This window comes from Vidua chalybeata, chromosome 8 (assembly GCF_026979565.1).
Source record: "Vidua chalybeata isolate OUT-0048 chromosome 8, bVidCha1 merged haplotype, whole genome shotgun sequence".
In the NCBI taxonomy this organism is placed as follows: Eukaryota; Metazoa; Chordata; class Aves; order Passeriformes; family Viduidae; genus Vidua; species Vidua chalybeata.
Window position 1 is genome coordinate 23,557,254 of NC_071537.1, and position 27,274 is coordinate 23,584,527.

Below are 27,274 nucleotides of genomic sequence, written 5' to 3' on the forward strand. Positions count from 1 at the left end.
GACATTCATTTCAGTGCAGGAGTTCATTGCCTTTTCAATTGCACTGCTACAACAACTTTTGAGATTAGACTGCAAACCAGTCAACTAAAAGGTTTCTGGTTTTAGAAAAACAACTAAGCAAAAACGTCAACCCTCTACAAAAATAAAGAGTGTCTCTGACCTTAAATAAATAGATCATTTATACTTTGCAATGTAACTGTACAAACAGCAGTATGGGTAGGACAAAGCAGCAGTGATCAGCAATGGAGGAAGGGTTCATTAGTTGCAGCTGGTAAGATCACAAAGGGCAGTTTTCTGAACTTAGGGGGTTTCTCATCCACATTTGTTGCATTATCAAAATCTGAGACCTTCCATGTTGACGAAGAAGGGAATTTAAACGTCATGGCAAAATAATTAGGAATTTCATGTAAACACAAGGAAAAGCTAAATGTACGTAAATGTAGCAGTAGGGACAGTGGAAGCAGCTGAAAGCAGTTTCTGGTACATAAATGAAGGAAATGGATGGAATTTGTTTGCTCCCAGATTAAGTGAAACCTCTAGTAAAGGCTGCTTATGTAAGCCTCAGACATTAAAAGACATTTTCTTAAATTTTATTTCCAAACTGGGATTGATTTTTATTCACCTGAAAGTTTAAAGTTTCAAAATTGTAGTGTTTGCTAGGGCAAATCTGAGAAGTATAAAATTGCTGAATCATTAGGACAAAACCCTAGACTTTTAGATCTGCAAAACTACAATGTTGAGGGGGAAAAAAAGGCATTCTAAAATAGTTACATCACAAATCTAGAGTCATGTGATAGTAGGTGAAATAGAAACCCCTCAGAATTGTAAGGATTTGTGTTGTTAGTGTGCTTCATCTCATCTGAAGTTGTAGCATTGCTGGAGTTTAAAATGCATTCATTTTATGTGACTCTTCATTACATGGTCATCACAATTCTGACTCAAATGAAGCCAGCTGACACAGAAGGGTTCCTTGGATCGAGTTTCTGCCTCTGGTAGAATGTAGAGCTCAGCTCAGTGAAGGTTAACAAGCAGGATATATATTTATTTATAAATTCTGGAATCAAAGAATGACTAGATGACTTTTGCTGGTGAGTTGCTTTGTTTTGCTCAGGCCCTGATACAAGGTCAGCAGAGGCCAATGTGAGAGCACTGTGATGGGAAGCATAGAACAGATACCTTGTTTTGTGATGCTATGGGATTCCATGGCTTCCACTTCTGGGTTAGCTGCACCTGTCCCTTGTCATCTGATGTAAGTCACTTGCCTGCTCTGAGCCTCAGCAGCAGTTACAATGCTCCCTGTCTCATGGAAAAATTCCAGTAAATAAGCAGGCAATGAAAATATGACTGCATCCATAGAATGTTCTCTTATAATAATTTAGTAGTATGATTTGCTGTTGCTGACCATACTGTAATTAATTGTTAAAATGCTGTATTTCACTTTCATTTATTTAAGGGTTATTGCTTGTACCATTTTCCTCAAGTACCTCTTTGTCTCAGTGATATTTTAAGAATGGAAAGGTAGTCACTTGCCCAGAACATCAGACATATCTTTGCTTTGAAAATAGGCCTGAAGTACTACCCAACTCAGGCAGCTGCTCTGCTCTCATTACTTCTAGATGGCCAAGACGTGTGGTAGCAGTAGTTGTTGGGCAGGGGAGGATCCCTGTGCCATCACTTGTGTCTCCTTTTTCCTTTACACCTTCAGGTTTGTCCTGCCCACTCCTCCATCTCACTCCTCCTCTGCATGAGAGCCAGCTCTGCTCTAAGTATTCCCTCTCCCTGCTTGCCAAGGAGTCCAGAGTGTGTGGAGAGAAAAGGCTGCTGAGATAGGGAAGGTAGGGAAGGGAATTCTTGAACAGTAGTAGGAGTCATCATTCCAAGAGGAAAAGCTGAGGAATGGCTCCTGGAGATGGTGAGAAGTACTCTGGAACCCCAGGTTTTGTCCAGACTTCACTGTATATTATTTGTAAAACCCAAAGACTTTACTGACTTTGAGAACTATTGGATAACCAGAGCTGTTTTTCCTGAACATAGATTACAACCTCATCAGCAGTTTCTTTGTCCAACTCGTGATTTGATGCTTACTTTAAAATTCAATCCAAACAATTTCTTTAGTAACATCTAAATAAAAGAAAAATAGTGTGCAATTAGTTATTTTGAAAAAAAAGTTAATTCTTGTGACTTTTTAAATTCTGGTCACAGATTTCTACTTAAAAGAGAACTTTTCAATGGTGTTTATTGCTGTTGTTTTATTAATCTCTATCTTATCTAAAAGGGCAGTTTAAAAACATCCTAACTGTTGTAGTTCATGTCCAAAGCTGTTATCATTTCACAGCTGTTTTTGTTGTCTTTATAGCCATATGCCACTTAAAGCTTACTTTATCTCCTTAAATGACCTTATAGTGACTCTCATGCAATCCTATTTTAAAGAGATTTAGGTGCCTACAGCTGGAAACAGGCTTGAACTGGGATTTTCAGAACCATCTAGTAGTCTGACCTGCACCAAAATCACTGATTGCCAGGCTGCTGGTAAATCCCTCCAGATTCCTGTCTGTCCTTTTAGACACCTCAGTGACCTTGAGGACTACACAAGCCCTCATGTTATCCCAGTGAAAGTGAAAACTCCCACAGGGTGAAAGGAGAACCCCCTGCCTGTGGTATGATACTGGTGAAGTGGGAATGGCTGCAAAGCTGGACTTCACAGCTTGATTGAAAGATCAGATGGAACAGAATTCTTCGAATAGCAAGTGTTCAAGACGTGACTGTGAAAATCATTAGCTATGTTTATATTTTATTTTATTTTCATTTTCCTGCTGGGGCTACCTCACTTCAGGCTCAGGCTTTAACAATAGTGGCATCCTCCAAGTACTTCTCAAGAGGGGATGAAATTTGTTGTGTCCTGGTATGGTCTGTGCCATGACAGGAAGACTCACATAATTATGCGCTGAAAGTTAAAAACTGCACAGGAATGTTACTCAGGGCATGCCTGAGATCTTTCTCATCTTGCAATGATGAGTTAAGGCATTTTCAGACAGAGAATTTGTACCCTCCAAGGTGCTTTGACTTGAGTACAGTGGCAATTAAGGAGTTAATTTAAAGCAAGGAGGCAAGGATGAGAGCTGAGACAGTAGCTCATGGCTAAAAGTCTGATCACAAGTCAAACTAGCAAGCTGTACAGAAGTACTCCTCTGGTATTTAGAAATGAGCCCCTGTGCAACAGAATGAAACACCTTGTAACTGAAAAGCAAGACTGTAATGTAGCTCGAGTTAAGAATGTCTCTGTGTTGTAACAACTTGTGTTCCTTTTGGTGACAGCCCTAGAGCTTGAAACTTGACAATCGGAGTTTCATTTCTCTCTCACTGACAGACTTTTGCTTCCTTAAGGCTGCTTTAAGCTACTTTGGCAAACTGTAATTCACTCATGTTGTTTTGCTTTGCAGCAGCTTTCTCAGACTTATACTTCTCACTTGTTTTTGCTTCTTTTTCTTCTTCTTTTTTTTTTTTTATTTTATTTGATTCACTTTCAAGCTCACTGCAGTATTTCTCTACTGCAAAATAGTTTTCTCTTCTGCTTTTTATGGCACTACATTGTCGCTTTGCAGTGCACTACAGGTAGATCTGAAAAGCATAAGACATAGAGTTCTGGATTCAAGAAAGGGATTCACATACTTCATTTTCACCTGAGCTGCAGTTAAGAGTCCCTGGTCAAAAACAATTTGCATATAAATTGTTCCTCGTTGCTTAAGTGCCTGTTAATCCATAGGTACCTGGTTGACTTGGCTGTAAAATTGCTTTAGTGTGTGCTCATTGTGCAATGCAATGCAGTGCAGAAGCCCAGGTTTGTATGAAATCACAGCACAAATCTTGCAGAAACACAATATGAGCCCAGAAGCAATCTGCCTGCATTAGCATGGTCCTGAAACAGGGTTTTCTGAGGTTTCATCAGAGTAAAATATCTGAAATTTTAGGTGCTATTTAGCCTGCAGAGAATTTTGCATATGTGTTTTATTATAACTGGTATCAGTTTCAGGAGGGTAATTCCTAGGTTTTGTGTGGGATTCTTGTAAACCTGTAACACATTTGTAGGTGCGGCCATTGTATCTATTAGCTCATTTCTATTTTCAAGTTTCTTTGGGGATGAGTGATCCATAAATGCAATAACATATAAAGTTGTATTGCAAGTAATGTTTTTTATATTGTAAGGATTTCCATTTCCTATCCCCCAAGCTCTAATTCCTCTACAAGTGAAATATATGACAGCTATAAGGAACAGTTCATTGACAAACTTAAGAATATGCTTAATTTTAAACATTTTAAAATATACATTCTCTAAAATATTTGCATTTGTATTCTAGCTGCATCCAATGCTATGAATTATAAATGCTCTAAAACGAAGTTATTTACAAATTGTAATTGTTATATCAGAGGTTGAACTAAATATTTTGTGTTTATATCAAAATCTAAAATACAACCATGTAAGGAAGTTGGCAAAAGCAAATGTGTGCACAAAAAGGTCAAGTATCAATCAATACATTCCCAAGCTTTAGATTCTTGGAATAAAAGTAGTTCTAAAACATCTAGGAAATGTTTTTTAATTACTGTTGTTATTATGATGATAAAAATATAAACACCATTTATCTTAATCTTGTTGAAATTCATAATTCCTTCTTTAGATGCTACTTCTGCCACTGAAAGAAATTTTTAGATGACTGACTAGATGTTTACGTGGTAGAAAATTTGCTGTCAGCAGAGCTCTGCTGACTTGGTTCTGAAGTTCTGTTTCCATTCTCTTTGCATGCTTAACTCCTGGTTACTGGCAGTGTCTATTCTTTTGTAGCTCTCAGCTCAGTCATAAAAAGAAAATATTAATCTTCTAGCAGTCCTACAGAGGACTTTATTCAAAAGTAAAAGTTACAAGTACACAGACTTGAAAAGTTCTTGTCCCATGTTCTTATCTACCATTATGAGCAGGGAATTAATACAACACATTTTGAAAATTGTTTCTAGTTCATGTCACAAATGTTTTTTTATCAGATCTGAATATAACCAAGAAATACATTCCACAGAATCCTACCTATCTTTGAATATTTATAAACCTTTGAACTTTACACCAAATAGGATATTATCATAAAAAATTCATAGCATAATTTTCACTCCTACATTTTGCAGCTGAGACTTTCAAAGATGATGGCACTTTGTTCTGGAAGAGGAAAGCTAATACATGTCTAAAAAGCTATGAGATCATGAATGGAGGCAGTAATAAATATATATATATGTTTTTACATGGAAAAGATAGTAATATATAAATATTCCTGTTGAGAACTATTCTGAACATGAGAAGTTTTCATGAATTCCTTTAGAGTTGGTCAACCTCGTCAGTTTATTTGTAGCCAAACACTGGAATGGATCATGCTACCCAGACATCTGCTGAATAAACTGAGCCATCTGCTTGAAATCTGAAGGCACAATATAGAACACAATGTTTATAATCTCTACAATTTCAGCACAACTAGTTTCTTGTTTCTATAAAAGTGGAATTAGAGCAAGTGTGTCCTCATTGCAAGCCTGCTTTCCACCCTTCAGCAAGCTTAGCAATCCTGATGGAGAAGGACACAAAGTAGACTTGCCCCTACAAATTTGGCCTGCAGGTCCAAGATCTAAGTGGGTGATGGAGGAGAAACAGGGCTGGGGAGAATGGTCTTCCTCTCTTTCTGACACAGTTCTGCAACTAGCCCAAGGTGTACTGGGTAGAATTTATAGGCCAAAAAAAATGATTAAAATGTGTATGCAATATTATGCTTGACTAGGTATTAGTTTTTCTCTTTAGCAAATAGTCATGAAGGAGGAATAAATAAATACTCAGCTACTAAGTCCACTATCAGGAAATCAATCTATACTAAATTGACTTTCTTGTGATTAAAATAATTTCGCATTCAAAGGGAATTTGTATGATAATAGGCAAAGATGCATTTCAAGTTTCTGCTAAGAACCATTGTGGTCTGGACCAGATCATGTTCATCAGTAAGGCGAAGTATGGGTTCTTAATGTATTTCACATTTTTAAAACTTTTTTTTCCTCTTTGAGCCTGCAATCTATGCGTGATGTTAAGGGAGAAATGTGGTTTTTTTTCTCAAACTGATTTAGTACACTTTAATGTGATGCTAAATCTATTTCACTTAAAGTAAATCTACTTTTATTTTATGCTTACAATAATAAGCTAAGGTTGGAGAGCTAGGGATGTTCACTGAGAATGATTTATCCAAATATTGTTGTAATTGAGATGACATATTTTAAGCATTGTGCATGGACTGTTAAGTGCACCTGCCCTTATTGCCCTAAATAGGCACCATCCTTGCTCACCTCTATCATAAAAAGCCCTTTTCCTCTCCAACCTGTTACCACAGTACTTTTATGAAAATACCAAGGGGCTTGGATTCTTCTCTGTTTCTGAAGTGTTTTTCTAAGGTGGATTGTGTGTCTGCATGGGTGGTGTGCTATAAATTTTGGTCCTGCCTCTCTATTTTCTCACAGCGTATGATAGATGGATCCCAGGCTGGCTTTGTAGTAAAATATATCAATGTCTCCCTTGAGAATGATGTTTAGGGTAAGTGTTGCCAAAGTGTAGATTGCTCTTCCAGAGCCTTTCCAGCATATCCTGGCCTTACCTTAAGGGAGAGTACCCTTGGAAATGGTATGTCTCTAGGCAGCTGGGGGATGATTCTTCCTGGCTATGGAATTCCTCTCTGCAACTGCGAGGCAAATGACCCAACAGGTTCTTGATATTTTCACATTTTCGATCATTGGTCTCAGTTAATTCAGTGGGCAAAATTACCTAAGCACAGAGAGACCTGGCTGTCAGCCTTTATCCAGACTTTTTGTTAGGGCAATGTGGACCATAGGGAAACTTTAGCCCATCAGTGTGTTAACACTTTTTAAATACATGGATCATTATTTCAAAACTCTCCTTATTACAGTTTCACTCCTATCTAGTATATCTAATTAATTCTGATCAACAGGCTCAATGAGAGGTAATTCCAAATAATCTAGGATGACTTAGAAGAGAGATTTTTGATAGGCCCAAAATTTAGACTGTGTGATAAGATCATGCATTCTTCTGCTATCAGTGTAGTTGTTCATAGGAGTTTTTTTTTGTTGATTAAAATTTCTTTAAAACAAAATATGTAATATCCTATCCTGATTCCTGGCATAATTATCTCTAAGCTATAATCAAATACCTGAGGACCAAGCTGCTCAGAATTAGGCATCTGTACTGCTACTGCAGCTACAGTTCTTTCCTTCTAACCATTACTTGACTTCAACAGAGACTCTGCACAAGTTTTCTAGGAGATTTATTGGCAGAGAGGGAATGAAACAGCAATGTTGAATTATAATTTATTGAAACAGCAGACAAAAACTTGGTTTTTGTGATCTTAAATTGTTTATGAATAATAAGCAAGACATAATGCAGAAAAGCTCTTGAGCTGACAGGAACAAATTTTAAGCTCCACAGTATGAATTTCCTTGAAGTATATTCTAATAGTCACTGAAACCATAGATGACTATCAATGATGTATGAGTGCTCTGAAAGTTAAAGATTATGTCCAACAACAATTAATCCATAGAGTTGTACACTGTCCTTAGCAATTTATAGAGATTTTTCAACCTGAAACCTTTTCAAACTTTCTCAAGATATGAGGAATCTGTAATCCATATAAAGGATGAACTAAGAAAAACAAGTCTGTAGCAATAGGCTTGTATGGAGCATCCAAAATAGTCTCAACAGTTCCTGGCACTGATGGCTGAACAAGCATATGAGCAATTGGGACCATTTGTTTGATACATTTTAAATGCTGCCCTAAAGTATGCAACTACTGTTTCCAAAGAAAGAAGATGAAAAAAAAAAAAAAACAACATAGAAACAGAAAATATTTACAACTTGGATACAATGGAAATAGTGAACTGAAGTTGTGTTTAAAAATTTTTATTCCAGAGGGATGCAGAAGAAAATTGGACAGTATCTTTTGAACAGGTATAGCTTAGCTTATAATCAATTCAGTAAAGAAATTATCTTGACACATTGAAAGATGTCTGTCAGTCTTCCCAGTAGATCAAGAATAAGCATGGATGAGAGGAGAGTATAAAGTGTTAATGAAGATGGGTTTGTTCTGTTTGTCAGTTAGAGAAATCTCCACATTCTTGTGCTGTTTTTTTGTGCCCATTTATATTTCAATAGAAATTATGTTTTAAAATTAGGGTGCAATAATTTAAAACTGTGGTTGTGAACACCACATTTTCCTCACTTTAAAATATCAGTGTCATCTCAAATTCTTTTGCTTTTTATATTTTTCACATTATTGTTTTGCACTCAAAGAGTGATCATTATCTCTCTTAGATCCTGAGTGAACATATCTGCTGGAGAGTTTTGTTTTCTTTCTCTCCACTTGCAAGCTATTCTGCATGCCTAGGATAGTCTTTTTTAACCTTCAGTGGTCCAGATGTCACAGACTTCACAATTCCAAAATTCCATGGGGGATCCCTGGCTTTTAAATAAGTGGCAAGTGTGGGTGAGGTTAAAATGCATCTAATGTGGAGCTCAGTCTTCAAGTGCTAGCCAACCAGCTGGCATTTAGGCTGACATTGATCAAAAGACACTACTCCTGATTCTGTGAAGTCTGCCAAGATGAAAATATTTCTTTCAATCTGGCTCTGACATTAAGGCAGTTCTCCACGTTATTTAGTGCTAGGGTTAAGCCAGATCTCTTTTATGTTACATTCGAGCCAGAGAAACCAGGCTCACTAAAGCCATCAGAATAATGGGGTGACTTTAAAATTTCCCCTGTGTTTAATAAAATGTGGTAGTTTGGGTGAAATTTTCCTGATATACCTTTCTGTTAATGCTTATCTAGATAATGCATCTTCCAAATGTTCTGACCAGGGTGTTTCTGATATTAAGAAGACTTTGTCCTGCAGATGTTTTTCTGCACCTTTTTTTATTATAAGTAGGGTTTAGAATTTCACAGTTAAGTTGAAGAGTATTTTGTATACTGTATGCACCTAGCGATGATTATATTGAATTCCCAGGGGAATAGAGGAGAATAGATTTTTAAAAGACAAGCTTGTTGAAATGAATGCAATTGTTACTGCTGAATGCCAACTGAGTTATAATGGTACAACTACTTCTTATTCTCTGGAATGTAGTGCCTCATGAACAACATATGTGTTGAATGCCTGATGGTCGATGCAATATAGAACAAGTTACTATCAAAGGAAGTGGTGTATCAAAGTAGTACAGATGTAAATGAAGTGTGTATTTTCAATAGATTCTGCATCTTTGGGAAGCAGAGAGAAAAAATATTTTCCAGTAGCTAAGCATAATTTCATATTATAGGTGGCAGCTAAGCATAATTTCATATTTTTAGGTGTCAGCTTAAAGACTGCAAACATCTCAGGGCCTGGCACTCCAGTCAAAGGCTAACTATTAAAGCAGACTTACTTTAGATTCTCTCCAAGTTGGAATTTGGCTTGTTTTTTCCAATTTTGAGTTCATCTGGGAACAGACAAGATCAACGTTTTTTTTAAAATGTAGCCTATTATTTAAACACCAGCACAAAATGTTGGTTGGCAAAATTAAAAGAGAGAAAAAGCAGGGTAAATGTTCTGATAATCATCTATGTTGTTCCAGTAAAGGTTTAGATCAGTACCTCAGCAGAAAATTCGACAGGTTCTTTCACATTAACATTAATTTACTTACTTAAATTGCAGTGAAATATTTATTTTGGTAAATGTGGCCATTCTTTACAAAAAGAAATAAAAGCAAAAACAAAACCAAAGAAAAACTGCTAATGAAATTGTGGCTTTTCCTTTCAGGACCTTCTGGCAAAAAGTATGTGACCCTTAATGCAGACACCTGACTTAACTCACCGATCATTAATTTGGTTTTCTTTATTCAGGAAGATTTGTGAGTGGAGTGGCAGTAAAGTACTGCACATTGCTGGTCACAGAGCAATACAGTGCCGCCTGGCTGTCCAGAGAGTAGGAAGCAAACAGCCTCAGCTGCTCCTCTCTTAATATAACGTGCACAGCCCCACACTCTTCAGGTGAGTTTAGCTTCCTGGCCACCTACCCAGCCCATCTATCTACATACAAATGTACAGTCTTTGCTGCTCACATCACGTGTGTTTTGATCTTCACCTGCCTAGAATTTTCTGGCTTTGAGCTGGGTACCAGCTATGGGGTGATCTTCACCCCATGCTTGATCCTGCTTTCTTATGCTTCTTGGTTTTGTTCCTTTTGCAAAAGCTGCAGTGTCTAGGCCAATACAGGGTCCTGATAAAATTTTTATAACTTCCCAGTTCTCACTTAGACTTGTTTGTGGTCAAGTAGGTGTAAGTTAAGAATCAGAATCAGTAGGTGTGTATCATATGGTTATGTTCTGTTCTATTGGCTAGTTTAGAGATTTGGAAACCCTTTCAGATACATTGATTGCATTTCATTGAAAAGCATGTCAAACAGACCTATTTTCTCTCATTTACAGTTACATGAACTGCTACTCTTCCCATTTTCTGAATATAAAATGAGTTAACTATTTCAAGAGAAAGGGAAGATACTAGAAAAGCATTGGAAAGTGAATGTGTATGGATGTACATACATTTATGTGCATGTACATAAGCTCCTTGTCTGCAGAAGTTAAATTAGAGGTTCCAACAAGTAGTGATCTTTCATTCAAAATAATTTTTTTTCAAGATACACCCAGGATAGTTGAATGAAGCTTTTCAAGATAGCTGAATGAAAATCAAACAAATTGAAAAGCTCTCCAATTTCCATCTATTTCTACTTATTAGGGGATCAAAAACTCACTTCCAAGCTGCTTACTCTCTTGGCATCCACAGAGGACATGGCAGCTGTCAGGCACCCCTGTAATTCTCTTCAGTATCCTTCCAATTCATTCTCCACAATGGTTGCTTACATTGATGGAGGGGTGTAGTTGGAGGCTGTGTCTTCACTTCTGGCTACCTGTGGATGGAGACTGACAAAATATATCAGAACTATCCCATCTCAGGAAAGCTTCTGTGACCTTATGGACAAAGAATTATTTGTGGGTGCACACAGAGAAAATCTTGCATGTCCCCTGTAATTTATAACTAAGCAAAGGAAATTCTGTAACCATAGGGGTATGTATATATTTTTAAAGTGTATAGGTACTGAACGAATTTCCATTTCAAGCTTTGAGCATCTTACCACAATCAAAAATTGCCTAAAGAAATATGATACTGTTTAATTTGTGATTGTTCAATTTATTCCTGCAAACATCCACAGCAATAAAATGTCCTCCATAGTGAATAGGGGTGCATTGCCTCCAGAAAAAAACAAACAAAAAACCCAAACAAAAGCAACAAGATACAGGATCATGAATCTGAAATTACTTTTAAACTTTGCTCTCCTCATAAATACATTTTTAAAAAGGAGATACCAGCACCCATAGTATCTGGACCATGTATTAAATATGAACTTTGGTGTCACAGTAGAAGTGTTGCTATTTCCCTGTGCTCTGTAAGTGGCTCTCCCAAAGAGCTGGCTTACAACTGCGTCTGTTCCCCCATCCCCTGTTGTCAAAATGATAACAAGAAATGCAGCTGAATGACCTGATTTCTTAGGACAAGCTGACCTGTTTCATTGTTCAATCTTTAGCCATAAGCTTCAAGTGCCAGTCCTCTGGGGATCTTTTTGGAAATATGTAGAAACCACATTCTATAGATGCAGTCAATGTAAGGAGAAGAAATTTTACTGAATTGCAGTGTTGTTAATTTAGTTCTAAAGAATAAAGGGATTCTCCTCCTTGTAGTGTTCTGTTCAGCATGGGAGGAGTTTTTTACAGTTATGAAAAAATTAAACTGGGACAGCTCTGCTGATAGGGAATATCTACTTACCTTTTTGGCTCTGTCATGCTTATAACTAAAAAATAACAGGAAAACCAAAACAGAACACTTTAATATGACATGACCTGGAACCTCAAAGTGAAGAAAATTCCATTTGAAAAAAAAGTCACTAAATTGGGTAAATATCATTCAATTAATGAGAACTAGGCAATGGACATTCAAAACATTAATTTTATACAGGTAAATTTTGGATTTGGAATGTCCTTTATTCCAGAAAATTGAAGATACCAGAGAAATCACTGGGAAAGTTTAAATGTGTTCCTTTATTGAATATCCTAATTTTTTAATTGCTCTTTCCATCCTTGAATAGTCTAGGTTCTGCTGTAGAAGTACTCCTTATCCTGTCATCTTTGGTATGCTAATGGTTTCTGAAGCTGTTAGAGATAAACATGTATGAAAATATTTCCATCACATCATGAAACATCTTTCTAGTCAGTGTGAACTCTGTTTGCCATAAGAAGAAATATTATATTGCTGTTAGCTGCTCGGGAGAATGACACAGAAGTAGAACAGCAACAAAATTCAGTGAAAAATATGTAAGAAGATAATAAATTTTTTCAAAATCTTGGCCAATATTACTATATTGGCCAAATATTACTATAAAACCTTGATCCATGATTATGAATGGTTTTCTGTGGTTTTCTACAGAGAATACATTGATTATTACGTTCAGTAAGGACTCTGTGTAGAGGGGCTACAGGAAGGATAATTAACATTTAAACCCAACAAATTATATTTTGTTTTTGTGTGCTTTCTCTCTTCAGATTCTTGTTAAATCTGTTGCCTCACAGAGAACTCTGGCTACTCCCTCTAAGAGAGATCTCTGCTTTTATAATTTCAGATTATTGTGTAAATTAATTTAGGTGATAACAATGACAATATTGGACTGTATAATCAAATTAAATTCTTTCTATAAGTAATAAACACACATTCAAGTATTTTGTTTCACAATAGATTCGCAATAAGCTACGAAGTTAAACACCAAGCAAATCCCTTTCAGCCAATTACCTTTATTAATGTTTGCATCTATGCTGATGGTGGTATTCTCAGTCTATTTTATGTGCTTGGATTCATGGGCTGCAAAACCTTTCCTTACATGTACAGCAAGGTTAACTCATTTGGCAGGCAAAAAGTCCTTTGATTTTTGGTCCTGAAAAATGTTATCACCTCACATTTAAAGCATTGAAATACAAAATATCAGAAGCATATTGTTCAAATGTCTTTGATACATAATCATATAATTTCTGGAGTCTCTTTACTTCAGTCTGTGTCTTGGATCTGGGCCCAGGTGCTAACTCATGCCTTTTGGACACTGTTATACACACACTATGCATACAGTTAACACTGCCTCCTTATTCAATAATACAACAAAACTGTGTTTGTATAGATCCAGACATCCTTAGCAGAGTAAATGTTTTAACTTGTAGAAGAGCAAAGCTGAAAACAACATTAGGTCTGATTTTCAGCATCTCTAAATAGAAATCTTAAAAACTGATGTTAACTTTGTTCCACACAAATCAGTGGCAACACTAGGAGGATGGTGTTTGTAGAGATCTCCTGCCAAAAGTTAATGTACTTAGCTGTCCTGCACCTGCTGGCAGTGCAGAAATTGTAGTGTAACATGTCACCAAGTCAAAGCTCTGTAGGTTGTGTTCTCCCATGTCCAGAGAATGATCAAGTATCATCTCCCATGCAAGAGGGGAATTAGTCTTTTAAAGGAGCCAATGCAGTCATTGGCTCTTTTAAAAGACTAATTCCCCTCTTATGTGCATGTTTTACATTTTTTGCAATTGGCTGAACAATGCAAAAGCCTGCATTGGATATCAATTCATAATGTGGAAAGTTGCACTCAATTGGTAAGTGCCTTGCTAATTTTTTTTCTTTTTTATTGGTGAAAACTTAAGAAAGAGTGGGAAGTGTAGGGGAACAGATAACTTATTATCTGGTCAGCAGACCCTAGGTCATTCCTGGCCTGGGTGAAAATAAAAAGTAGTTGGTAGCACCCACTTAGCATCTTTCAGCATCATAGCTACCTGCAAGTAGCACTACTTCCATTGCTCTAAGGCAATTTAAATATTTATATGATAATGGTTTCTGTCCTCCATAGAAAACCAAGAAATGAGCTCAGGGTGAGTTGCCAAAGTCTGGGAATGGGGAGGAGTGCAGAACATGAGGCAGTGGGGGGAAAGCAGGGAGCAGAGACATGAAGGATTTTGGTGCAGCTCCTGAGCACCCCCTGAACTCAGCCAGCACAAAATCCCCACATTTCTGTCTTGGTCTCTGCCTTGTTAGAAATAGCTCAAAGTGTGTGGTAGATGTGTATGAAAAAGAGAAGTAATTTTTACAACAGAGCAGATGGCAATTGCCTTTCTCAGTCAGTTCTTAATTTGTTGTGCAACATTTCAGTATTAATAAGTATTTTGGAGAAGAGGTGAAATGCAGATCCTGACCTCATAAGTTTCCACAGTGGTTTTTGCAAAATTAAGGATGTTAGCCCAAGTGGAAAAGCTTTACTAAATATGAATGAAACAAAAATAATATGTTATCAGAAAAGCAGCTATGCTACTTTCAGCATGACTGTTTAATAGTCTGTGTGTAAATATGAAATTTTTACTATTTCAGAATTATTATATAATTCACAACATCTAGAGGCTTTTTTCCCCAGAGCAGGCTCTCAAAATCTGAAAGTCTTTAATTTCTGTATAGTTAAATCCCTAGATTTTTATTTTTATATTTGGGGTTTTTTGATGTTTCTGTTACTTTTAAGGGAATTCTAGATTTACCTAGACCAAGGTGTTAACCCAAGCTATTTTAAACACTATCGTACTACTACAATGAACAAGGGACTGAGTTTCCTGACTAGGAGTTATGTCAATCAACTTGAAATATGCATTACAAATTAGTAAATGAATGCAAATTCATTCACTGTTAGATGATGTTTCTTGTCAGATTAACTTGTGCACCTCCCCAGTTGCAGTGGTTCATGAGAGTTGCACCTCTTAGGCTTTATTCTTTGCTTTTGTTGCTGGTGCTTCTTATGGTTCTGTAATGTGTAAGATATCAGTCCCTTGATACCTGAGTCCTGTCCTGTAAGTAATGAAGGAAATTTTAAATTCAGTACATTTTCAAGAAAATAAGGGTTTAAGCACTACACTGCCTTCAACTTTTTAAGAACATTACTTGACCACAAAAAAAAAAAACCACTCCAATCTCACTGCATGTATAAGCATACACTCAGCTTTACACTTCCCAAGGAGGGAGTCCTTATCCAGACTGAAGGTCACAAGCACTTCATCCATTTAGGAGCCTACAGAAAGCTATCAGCACACACCAAATATTAATGAAGTTTTATTAAATATCTAATGATACCACAGTAGTAATAATAATAATAATAATAATTATAATAATAATAATAATTTCCAAATTAATTCAGTAGATATTATTTTGTCTCTTCCTATATACTTCTTTAATTCGCTTCTGAGTGATGTTTTATCTTTCCCTTTATCATGTACCTAGACAAATATTTCATGTAAGCAGTAAATTAGTTATCTATTTTAGTATATTTCTAATATATACTGAAAATATAATGGATCCCCTCTGAATTGCCTGCTATCCAGTGAACCAATTAGATATTACATCCTTAAAGCAGATAGGAGTCCACAAGACATTCAGTATTAATCATCTACATTTTTAGAGGCAACTTGTAACATTTTAAAGCAGCACACTGCTTTAAGGTATAAAATTACTCTTTTCTATGTACCTGCTTGACCTCAGCATATCTTGTGATTTCATTTTCTCTTATGTAGCTGTCCATGAACTTAGTAATTACTGTATTGCTGTATGAGACTTTGTAGTATTTAGATTTTCCTGTCCCTTTTGTATGCCAAAGAGAGTGAGAGCAAGGGTCTGAGGGTGGTGGTTGAAACAGCATTAACCTAGATGGTGAAACATTGGATCTTGTGGGGATCATCACAAATTCATCTACTCTATTTCTACCTGGATTTCAATATTTCTATTTTACCTAACATTTCTACCTGGATTTTACTGAGCCTAGGGTTTTTTTTTGAGAACATTTGCGGAATTCATGAACTCAGATTTTAAATTCATCTTTCCCTAAAATTTAAGCCTGACATCTTAGTTCAGGCCTGTTGCTCTTGGAAAGTTCAATCCTGCTTTAGGCTTAAAGGCCAATTTTGATATTTGGAAATACAGAGTCAGTAATAACTTGACAGAGTAGGAAATAGTCTTATTAGCAGTGTCTTGTTCTAGCAAACCACACTCCAGTGATCTAATGTTAGGCCAGCTGTTAATAATTTTACAAGCAGAGCATGAAATATTAGCTTGATACCTGACTAAGGGGGAGCTACAGCACTGCACACGAACATTTAAATGTAGTACCCACAGTGAGCAGATATTAATGCTATTTCAAGGAGTGTCAGTGAAGAGTCTTTGATATTGTGATTGGGATACTTGCTATTACATCCATAGTGACAGCTCCAATTGACAGGATTAAAAAGGCAAAATTAAAAAAGGAATTATTTCATGCCCTCAAGTACAGATAAGAATGGTTACATCTCTGCTACGTGTCTTGGCTTGACAATGGATTTTTTTTTCTAGCTTTTCACACCCAGCACAATTCTTAAATTCTCTGTGTCATTTCACTTAGTCTTCCCTCTTACATTCTCTCCCTTCCTGCCACATCTTTTTCTTCTCCTTACCTTACCCCTCAAAACCTCCATTGTTTCTAAATGTCTCTTTTGTAACTTTTATGTATTTTGTAGTTTAGAATTATTTTTGTCCTCATGAATTCTTTCTGTCATAGCTTGTCTAATTCTTGCCCCATGCTTTAAGGTGTTCATCAGATTATAGTGAGAGATGGTGACAGCTTTTGGCCTTGCCATCATATTGGTTCCTGCCACTCACCTCAGGACTTTTGTGGTGCTTCTTTTAGCCAGAGAATAACTCCAGCACAGGACATTAGAGCGTGTTGACCTTTCTGATCTTGGGTCTGCTTCAGGTACTAGTAGGTATCAAGATCCCCATGAAGGTAATTTTTAAACTGATGATTGTAAAACATGTGAATGAAGATTTGGTTATGATATTAAGAGCCCTAAGACACTGAAACCCTGTTACAAAAGGAATTTTTGTCCTTCCGGTGCCTTGCAGTCACAACCTCAATCCCCACAGGTGTCCAATTTGGATCATCTTTGCCATGAAGAAGTGCTAGTGGGAGTTGTAAGGGTGTTTTTTGTGAAGAGATCTGACTCTCTGTACCTGACTGCCCCATTGGTACCAAATGGGCTGAATTTTTTCTATCTGGTCATGCATCAGTCTGTAGAAAAAGCCTGCAGGATGCATCCCAGGGGATGGACCTTACAGGTAGATAGCTGTTTGAGTTATTTTCTGTGGGCTGACTAGCTTTATGGTGCTGGTATTTGATTTAATTTAATTGCAGTTATTGGGTAATTAATTTTGCAGGAGGGATTTGTGGATCCCTGAAGAGGCATTTATTATTTTATATCACAATAGATTATTTTACATTTCTTATTATTTCTATTTGTAAGGAAATCAGTATATGGATTTTATTACAAATAGAGACAAATACTTGATAATTATTAGGTAATAATCAATATTTAAAAATAAAGATAGTTAATAATTTTTACATTCCTATTGGTTTATAGTGTAAAGATTAAAATAAACTTGAAAAATCTGTGCATGACTTCATAACTGGTAATATGTAATTACCTTTGTGACTCAGTTTTGGGCTGAACTTTGGTAAAACTTGCAGATTGAAATTGGTGTTCTCAGACAGCATCAATGATTTTTTTTTTCAGATTAGCCAAAACTTTACCAGTGTTTATATCATTAAATAAGCAGTACAGTACATATTTTAAAATAATAATCTGTCCTGTGTTTTTGGTATGCAAGGGTCAGGTTAAAATTAGTCACATGACAAAAATTATCGGATGCAAATACACCTAGGAAACATAACATAATTTTAAAAATATTCTTCAAACAGTGAAAATCTAGTGTAGACAGAATTCAGGGGTTTTTTTACAATTTTTAAAAATTGTTTAAGGTGGGAATTCTCTCAGACTACATTATAAAACAAAGACGGTTTCTGCCCAATCTGTAGATGGAGTAACAAGGAGGGGTTCCGTGCACAGTGACATTTCACCTTGCCATAATTGCTTGCAATTGCTATTGGAAGTTTGACCAACAGGTCAGGTCCTATAATATCCTACTTCCTTATTCATGAATAAAGCAAAAGGTAAAATATGTAAAACGACGACAGCTTTTGCATGTGTGACCTGAAGAGAGATATTAAACTAGTCACAAAATAATTACCCCTTGATGTAATAGAATATATAATGTTCTGCTTAAAGCTTGGCACATTTTCTGACCAAATATGGTTTCATGTGGGGAAAAAAATGAGAAAATGTGAGTAGAGTTCAAATTTTCATTCTAAAAAGTTAGAGGAATTTTCTAAAGTGTTTCAGAACTTTGGAATACTTGAAACCATGGTTAAATATCTTGAAATTAATGAAATACTCATTTCAACAGATCCAAGGTTAATTTTTATCAAACGTACACATTATGTAGGAAAAAAATGAAGCATTTTTAGTGGGATTTTGGGTTTGATGGAACTAAATTTTATGCCCAAACATATTAATTAGTATTTAAACGATGCTCTTTTATGGTATTTTAAAACATTTAGTGAAGCAAGAAATTCTATGTAATAAATTTTAAATATTGCCAATAAGATCAACCATTTACTAACGGCCAGGGAAGATGGTCATAGAACTGTCACCATACAAAGAGTATCAACTTACTTTCTTATCTTTCTTCCAGTGTTCGCATCACTGTAAAAGTATGAGACAAGAGGAAAACATACTTTTTGACTCTCCAGAAACTGTGGCATAATTCAGTTTCTGTGTTTTATTCTGTGAGTCACAGTTCTCAGCAAGCATGTGACACCTTGATGAATTTAGGAGGATATCAGTGTGTGAGGAGGTCTCCTTGCACTGTGCTGTGCAAAGCAGCTACCAAGATGTGGCTTATGGATGGCGTGTCCTTGCAGCATCTCCATGCCTGTCCACATGCAATCCATACGGAACCTCTGTACCTCTCTGTAGCCTTAGGAGGAGCACTAGGGTGGAATTGAGAGTTCTAGTTGCCCTTTGCCATCTAATTGCAGTCTTTTACTCGATTTCATTTCTGTATTAGTGTGAAAGAATTTACACCATTTCAGCTTTCCTGCAATTGTAGAGTGATTTTTAGTGCTTAGGGCTTTCATTCCAGCATCTTATGGCAACTCAGATTTAGGAGGAAATGTGGAACAGTGGGGCTGTCCCCAGGATGCCTGGTGAGCTGAACTAACCACATGCATACCTAGTGACTGAATGAAATTAGCTGGATTACAATAGAGAGAATGGGCTGCAAAGATCTTAAATTGACAAAGGGGTCTGTGAGGAAACATGATAATTTATTTACAGACAGTTTATTATGATATATTGGTCTCCACTAGGCTTCAGTTTCTTTTCAGTTGAAATTTTTCTAAATGCAATTTGAATAGATTTTCTTCTTTATATATCTTTATTTTATTAATTTTTTTTTTAAGTTCATGATTTGGTTTGGGGTGGGTTTTGGAGAGATCTTTTTAGATACTGTACTCTTTATGTTAGCCTTGCTTTGGGAAAATGTTTCTGCATCGTAGACCTGCTCATTTGCAAGCATTAGCTCTGCTGCATGTCTGTGTTTGACTTTATGCATTATTAAAGATTTCAGTTCAAGAGTCTATGTAATTGGCTTATTTATGCCAAGTCTTCTCTGATTTCTTTAGTTTTATTTATTCTTGTTGCTTTTTCCCAAACATACCTATATACCTACATAAATATTCTCTATTTTGGAAGTAAAAAAAATACCACTTCTGGGTACTGCAATGAATTAAGTCTATGGGAATTTAGTTTATACATTAATATGTAAAAAATATTTTAATCCCCTTTTATTATTTCCCTATGGCATGCAGCTTACTCTGCATGGCTTAATGCTGGGAATACCTTCGAAACGATGGACCAGATAAGTCTGCTTGTCACCTACCAGTGTATGCGTATGACCAGGAAGGCATCTGCAAATAGGTAGGTACAAGAACAAACACCAGCCTTGGTGTGACAAAAGAGCTAGAATGCTGCTCCAATAGCAATTATCATGGCATGGTCTGGGTCACAAGGGACCTTCATAGCCATCTATTTCCAACTCCCCTGCTATGGGCAGGGTCATCTTCCAACCTGCCCTTGAACACTTCTGGGGATTGGGCATCTGCGACTTCTCTGGGCAACCTGTTCTGATACATTACCACTCTCACGATGAAGATTTTCTTCCCAATATCTAATCTAAATATGTCCTCTGCCAGTTTAAAAGCATTACCCCTTTTCCTGTCACTACATGGCTTTGCCAAAAGTTCCTTTTCAGCCTTCCCATAGGCCTCATTTAGTACTAGAAGGCTGCTATAAGATCTTCCTGGAGCCTTCTCTTTCCAGATCTGAGTAGCCTAAACTCTCAGTCTGTCTTCATAGGAGAGATGCTGCAACCCCCTGATCATCCTTGTGACCTCTGGACTCACTGCAACAGGTCTGTGTGCTTCTTATGTTGGGAGCCCCAGAGCTGGTGCAGTGCTCCAGGTAGGATCTCAGGAGTAGAGTAGAGGAGGGGAATCCCTTCCCTCAACATGCTGGCCACATGGCTATTGATGCAGCCCAGGATATGACTCTCTTTCTGGGCTGCAAGTGAAAACTGCCAGGTCATCTCCAGCCTTCCATCCACCAGTGCTCCAAGTCCTTCTCAGCGGGGCTTCTCCCACTGCCCAGCCTGTGCTCAGGATTGCTCCAACCCAGGTGCAGGACCTTGCGCTTGGGCTCATTGAACTCATGAGGTTTGCATGGGCCCATTTCTTCAGCCAGGGTCCTTCTGGAAGGTATTCCATCCCTCAGGTGTGCCAGCTGCACCACTCAGCCTGCTGTTGTACTCAAGCTTCTTCACTCTGTGTGTGACCATCCAGCCAATTCCTTACCTCTTGAGTGGTCCATCCATCAAATCCATGTCTCTCCAATGTAGAGATAAGGATGTCATGTAGTGTACTGCTAAATACCTTGCACAAGTCCAGGTACATATCGGTTACTCTCTATCATCCACCATGACTGTAACCCTGTCATAAATGGCCAAAAAATTTGTCAGGCACAATTTGCTCTTATTGAAGCTATGCTGACTTTCATCAATGACCTCCTTACTTTACATATGCCTTAGCACAGTTTCCAGGGGGAAACTGTGACATGCACCATGATTTTTCCAGGCACTGAGGCGAGACTGACTGGGCTGTAGTTCCCTGGGTCTTGCTTATTTGCCTTTTTTACATAAGGGGAGTTATGTTTCTCATTTTCCAGTCAGTAGGAAACATTAACATTGTTGTTACTAATGTTTGTGTGGGACATTATTTCCAGTTGCAAGTGCTTTCCAAATTGCAAGTGCATTCAAAGAATAACATTCAGATGTTATTGTGAATGGTGGTCAACTTAACCTTGAAATCTGACTATACACGATTGTTTTATCCGAACAAAAAAGGCTTGTAAATTCAAAAAAAGCCCAAATTTTAAAAGCCCAAATTTTACTATACTTTAAAAGGGGCTACTTAACACCAAGAAAACCTTGAAATGGCCATGTGAGACAGAATACAGGGTTTATATAGTAATCTCATCAAGACTGTGTATATGTGTCTTTACTTCCTGGCTTGGTTTCTATCACCTCAAAGTACATCCATGTTAACAGGTACTTTAGGGCAACAGGGGTGTTTTTGTAGAGTGAAATATTTGATGGCGAGACAGTGACATCCACCCACATACCTTTCAAGACTGAATGCCCATTAGATTAGATGTGCCCAAAGCACACAAGGTTTGCTCCTGTAAAACTATTTTTCACTGTAATTTCACTCAGAAGGAATCCAGATTTTTTGTTCCAGAAGAGTTTTGTGATATGAATTAAGGCATAGTATGAAATAGTGAAAGATTGAGAAATTTACTTTTTAAAAGTGCACTTTTGAGCTATTAAAATGCTTCTGTGGATACACCATGGTGACTTCATGAAAGGCAACACACATTCCAATTACCCCTGGAAACTGCTGCCCTCTGATGCGTCATTATCTGCTCCTTGGGACTTCCAGCACACTCTCTGCTTCTGCATGTGAGCATCAGGATCCCTGTGCTTTGTAATGATCCTGTGCTTTTTCTGTGCCACCTCTCACAGGCTGTTTTAGCTTTCCAAGCACACTGTTTCCAGGAACAGAGCAGTCTCCCTCTCCAGTGTTTCACCTGACCCAATTACTCTTTTTAAAGTACATACACAGTTTGAGAATAACCAAATAAAGCAAGTGTTGTCTGTGATAATCTTACAGTACAAAGTCTTATCTGAAGACTCAGGTTATTTACCTGTATGGGTGTAACTTGTAACTATGCTGTAAATAGCATTAGAAGTAGCATTATCACAGCAGAGGCAGGAGGGCCAGTGGTAATTTTCCAAATTCCAAATCTGTGGTGTTGCACCACAAATATCAATGAAAGAACTACAAAGATTTTTCACACATTTATCTTTCTTTTTCCTGTTGATAAAATGTCTGTCAACTGGGTGTGTTTCAACAAATTTGTTGATTGCAATTACTCAGCAAATGTTTGTTGTTAAGATATTTCAGGCAATGAACTGCTGACAACGTGTTTTCTGTCAGTGGTCCTTTGAGTGCTTGCTATTCATTGCTTATATTAGCAATTTGAATTGTATTGACTGCACACACAATCCCCTGATTGAATATAATTGTTAATAAGAGCAGGTTTACACATTGGCTCTTTCAAATTTCATCTTTTGTGAAAATATTAACTTCATTCACAGCCATCATTCCCTTTAAACTGAACAACTTGGCTGAAGTTCTCACAGAAGTGAATTCTAAACCAAACATATTTAACTACAGCTTAGTCCCTATAGGCAAAGGTTTTGTTTGCTCAGCTCTTCTTTTCAGTGATATGAGCAAGCAGTTCCTATGAAATTTGTGTTGTGTCTTTCTTTGAAGAGGTTAATAAGTCATAACACATTTTTTTCTTAACCAAAGGGTGTTTATATTAATTTTGATGAAATGTAGAGATTGATAAAGGCCTGTTCTGATTTGGAGTCTCTATTTTTGTTCAGATTAAGGCTTTCTACTTGTCTAAAGTAGGAATATGGAAATCATGCACTAAACACAACAGTCAGAATGGGTAGAATGCACATGCTAAATGACTATTTAAACACTTACTGTATGAATGTGCATATTTTCTACCAAATGTATAGAGGCTTTTTTTACCAGTCCTTGAGCTCTCAATGACTTGTGGGTAATGAGTTCACAAACAGTTTAAATTCTTTAAACTAAGCTACTTCTTGGAAAAAAAAATATTTTAAAGCACGAAGCACTGATTACTGTTGCAGTATAAGTAAAATTATTCTTCTAGAATGTACTTTAAAAAGTTCAACTTGGAGAAAAACAGGCATTCAAATATGAAGAAACCTGTGTACCAAAATCTGTGCAAAATTTTTGGACCATCTTTACAAGACTGTTACCATTAAGTGGTTTTTTTAAAATTTTATTTTGCTATTTGAGCTCTCAAGTTTGAATAGTCAAGCCACATTTTTGATGTCCCTCCTTCCAAAGAGAGATAGAAAGGTGCTCAGATTTCAGTGTAAAATGAGGTTCCCATGCTTAATATCAGATGTTGGGAATTGATGGAGCTGAAAACCCTGTGTACCACTTGTGAGGTCCACTTCAAACTTACTTTGGAAAGAGTAGAAATGTTTCACAGCAACCTCTTTTCATGCTTTTATCAGGGTTTCAACTGATAAATATCTAATAGCATTCTGTTTTCTTTCCGGTTTCTTCTTTCCTCACTGGACAAATCCATAATTCTTTCTGTCCTATAAATAATAATTAAGTGGAAATATAGTATTTCCCACTTCCTCACCTTTTCAGATGTATCTTCCTTTATTTTGTTCAGAAGTCATCAAGAATTAACCGTCTTCACACAAAAAAGTGAACTGTAAAATTCCTCTCATCTGAATAGAAAATAAGAGGCATTTGGACATAGATCTAGGGTCTGCTTTAAGGAAAAATATATTAGTTGGTTTTGACATTTTCTTTTTTTTTTAAACCAAAGCTAATTTTTCTAGTACCTTATGTTAATTTTTATTTCAGAGATTTTTTGGAAAATACTGTGTGTATATTTCTGTATATTTTCAGTAAATAGCCTTATTAACTAATATATAAGAGAGCTGCAATCCTAAATTTACAAACATATTTACTAAATTTCTCAGCTTTTTGGCTGGCAGATAAATGTGTTAGGTAAAGAAAATGCTGTATTGAGTGATGTCCTATATCTGTAGACGATATAAGAAGTCAATAGCAAAACAGACTGCAAATTAAGTAATGTGGTTAAGCACAGCTGAATGATGCCATTTTAAAAGTTGATTAGAAATAAATATGCCAGTTGCTGTGGATCCTATATCTGTTATAAAAGGTGGTTGTTCAGTTTGTCTGTGAGAAGGAGCTGGGCTCCAGAGCTGTAGAGTGTGTTGTGCACGGCTTGCCAAGAGGGACAGAAGAGTGGACCACTAGAGACACACAAGCTGGAGTAAGGTGCTGCAATAAGATACTGCATGCAAACTCAGAGAAACAACATTAAAAGAGGTTAAGAGAATCAAATTCCCCACTATTCAGATCAACTGGGCTAAAGGTGAATAAGAAAACACTACTAAGATATAAAGTGGATGATCAGAGAGGATTATTTGATTCTGCTGAGAGTAAGCTACTTAAACTACTAACCCAAGGTGATCGGCCAGCAAAGAAATGAGGTGGCCATTGTGGACTATCCAATACAGTTTTATTTGAGGTACATCATTTTCATAAACTCCCAGAAACATTTGCAATATAGGAGCAACTTTTATTTGACACAGCAAACACTTCCTAATGAGCAAGAATTTGGCATGCAAGTAACAGGTCATAATGAAGGTTGGGTTGTGGGGTTTTTTGTTTGTTTGCTTAGGGTTTTTTCTTTAAAGGCTCTATTGTATGAAATTTACAATCACAACAATCTTGCTTATGACTTCTGCAGTCAGTAGAATTACTTATGATTAAAAAAAGTACTATTCAGAGTAGGAAGAAGAATTAATCTGATCCACCAGGTACAGCTAATAGTTAAAATAAACACTTTCTCTGACAGTGGTTTCAGATAACCAGATGTTTATTTTTATTAGAATCACCATCTTCCTTAAAGAACTGAACACTTCTTTTTCTTTGGCCTCTCTGCCAGAAGTTAACTTTCAGGGAGTGCATACCCTCCCTCATTCTTTCCAGCTGAAAGAACAGGAGTATTAGATTAAGCCCTACTTTGATTTACGAATGTGAAATAGGCAAGAGAAGAGATTCTCACTCTTTTGCAGCTCCTGTTTACATCTGTGCCAATGAACAAGAGATGAAATGTCAATATGCCCTTAAGGAAACTTGTCCTGATTTCCATTGCATAATGATTAATTTAATTCTCTGCATGAGTCTAAATACACTGGAGTTAAATGAAAAGACCAATCCTGGAAATGTGCTGAGACACTAGTATTATCATGATAATACTAATTTTGCCTTCCTTTTTTTTCTAGTTTGTCTAGAAGTTTTCTAGGACTTTGAAATACAGAAGAACCTTGACTCTGCCTTTTAAGAAAAGTGTCCTAACTACACTGAATTTCATAATATTTTTAAGGTTCTGAAGTGAGTAATTCTTTACTTCTACCTTGTTTAGCCAGATTAAGGTCTTGATGAGAATCAGTATCATAGATATGGCAGGTTTATCTCATACTCTTACATTTCAGATGTAATGCAGTTCTAATATGAGTATCTCTATCTCTGACTGAATTTCCACTGAGTCATGCATTAATTTTTGTAGCTGTTTTCTGTCCATGTCATACCACTGGCATGATTAAAATACCTATTTTTAGTCAATGCCTTAAACTGAAATAAACTGATGTACTCTGCTGCAATAGGACAGTTTCCCACCTGCATTTTGACTACTTATTTCTCTTGAGTAAAAGCAAAAAGTAAAAGGAAAGAATGTTATTTTTGCTTTATAAAGTATCTTGAATTTTCAAATTTTTATTTAGTTCTTCTACTTCGCTTTATTTCCTATACTTAAAAAACCCAAACCCTTACAATCTATGAGTAGCAATAAAACCTTAGAGAAATGCTTCTAATAAAAGAACAGTAGCCTGTGAAATGTGCTGCTGTGGTGTGTAGTAAGTATAGTGGTTCACCTTGAACACTTCTTTTATTGAATACTTTGGGGCAAGGATGTCTGATTGTGTGTAAAAGCTTCTCATGTGTGGTATGGAGACCTTGTGTGCTCTTTCCTTCCTGCCCTTTTCCTCCTCCTCTTTTTATTCAAGGATGCAGCTGCCAGACACAGAGCCATGCTCCCGTACAGCCTTCCCAGGAGGCCTTGTGAAATCAAGTTGCTCGCTGAGTGCCAGCATGCCTTTTGTTCCTTCGAAGGCAGAGCTAGGAGCCCGCTTCCTCTGCCAAGAATGCAGGCAGGCTACATTGGGAAAAAAAAAAAAAAAAGAAAAATCCCTCAATTTTATTCACTGCACTGTTTCATCTTTTTAAGTAGCTGGCATCTGCAGCTGGTTGTGGCAGGGAAAACCTACAAACATCACGCTTGATGTTAATAAATGTGTTTGCCATTAAGTGGCTGTTGTAATGCTTTGCTTGTTTGCCTTTCTGTGTGCACTTTCATCCTTCACTGTAACACTACTGCTGCCTTGTAATTTGTCTCAGACATTTACATTGCTGGTTGCAGGTATACAAACCTCTTAGATCAAGTAACTGCTCAGACACTTGATAAAAGGATCCGTTTAGCGTCTTTCCTATTCTGTCTGCCAAATCCAAGCATAGCCTTGATGCATGGAATACAAACTGCCTTATAGTCACAGACCACATTTCACTTCTCCTTGACTCCTGACTGAATGGTACAAACCATTAAGGAGTTTATGTGAGATCTTTAGTGCAGCCGCTGATTTTAGCAGAGTCTAACAATGTCTCCTGTGACAGCTTTCTATCTCTCCAGAACAGCTGGAGCAGCTATTCCTACAATCCTCTGAGTGAAGTCCATATTTCAAATAACTGAAAGAGGATCATATAACAGCACTCTCAGTGGGATGGCAGCCATTATCTCCTCTGGAGCATGCCTGCTGTAGAGAGAGCAGGCATCTCAAAACAACACATCTGC

The 27,274-nt window shown here is 36.9% G+C and overlaps 1 long non-coding RNA gene across 1 annotated transcript; it reads left to right on the forward strand.

The window, feature by feature from the left end:
• Nucleotides 1-1,713: 1,713 nt before the first annotated feature.
• LOC128791621 (uncharacterized) lies at nt 1,714-26,674 on the forward strand. Its single transcript, XR_008432091.1, has 9 exons — nt 1,714-1,912; nt 9,951-10,097; nt 16,788-16,959; nt 17,124-17,315; nt 18,016-18,159; nt 18,789-18,882; nt 19,966-20,074; nt 25,653-25,761; nt 26,433-26,674. It is a non-coding gene; the product is annotated as an uncharacterized LOC128791621 (long non-coding RNA).
• Nucleotides 26,675-27,274: the final 600 nt, after the last annotated feature.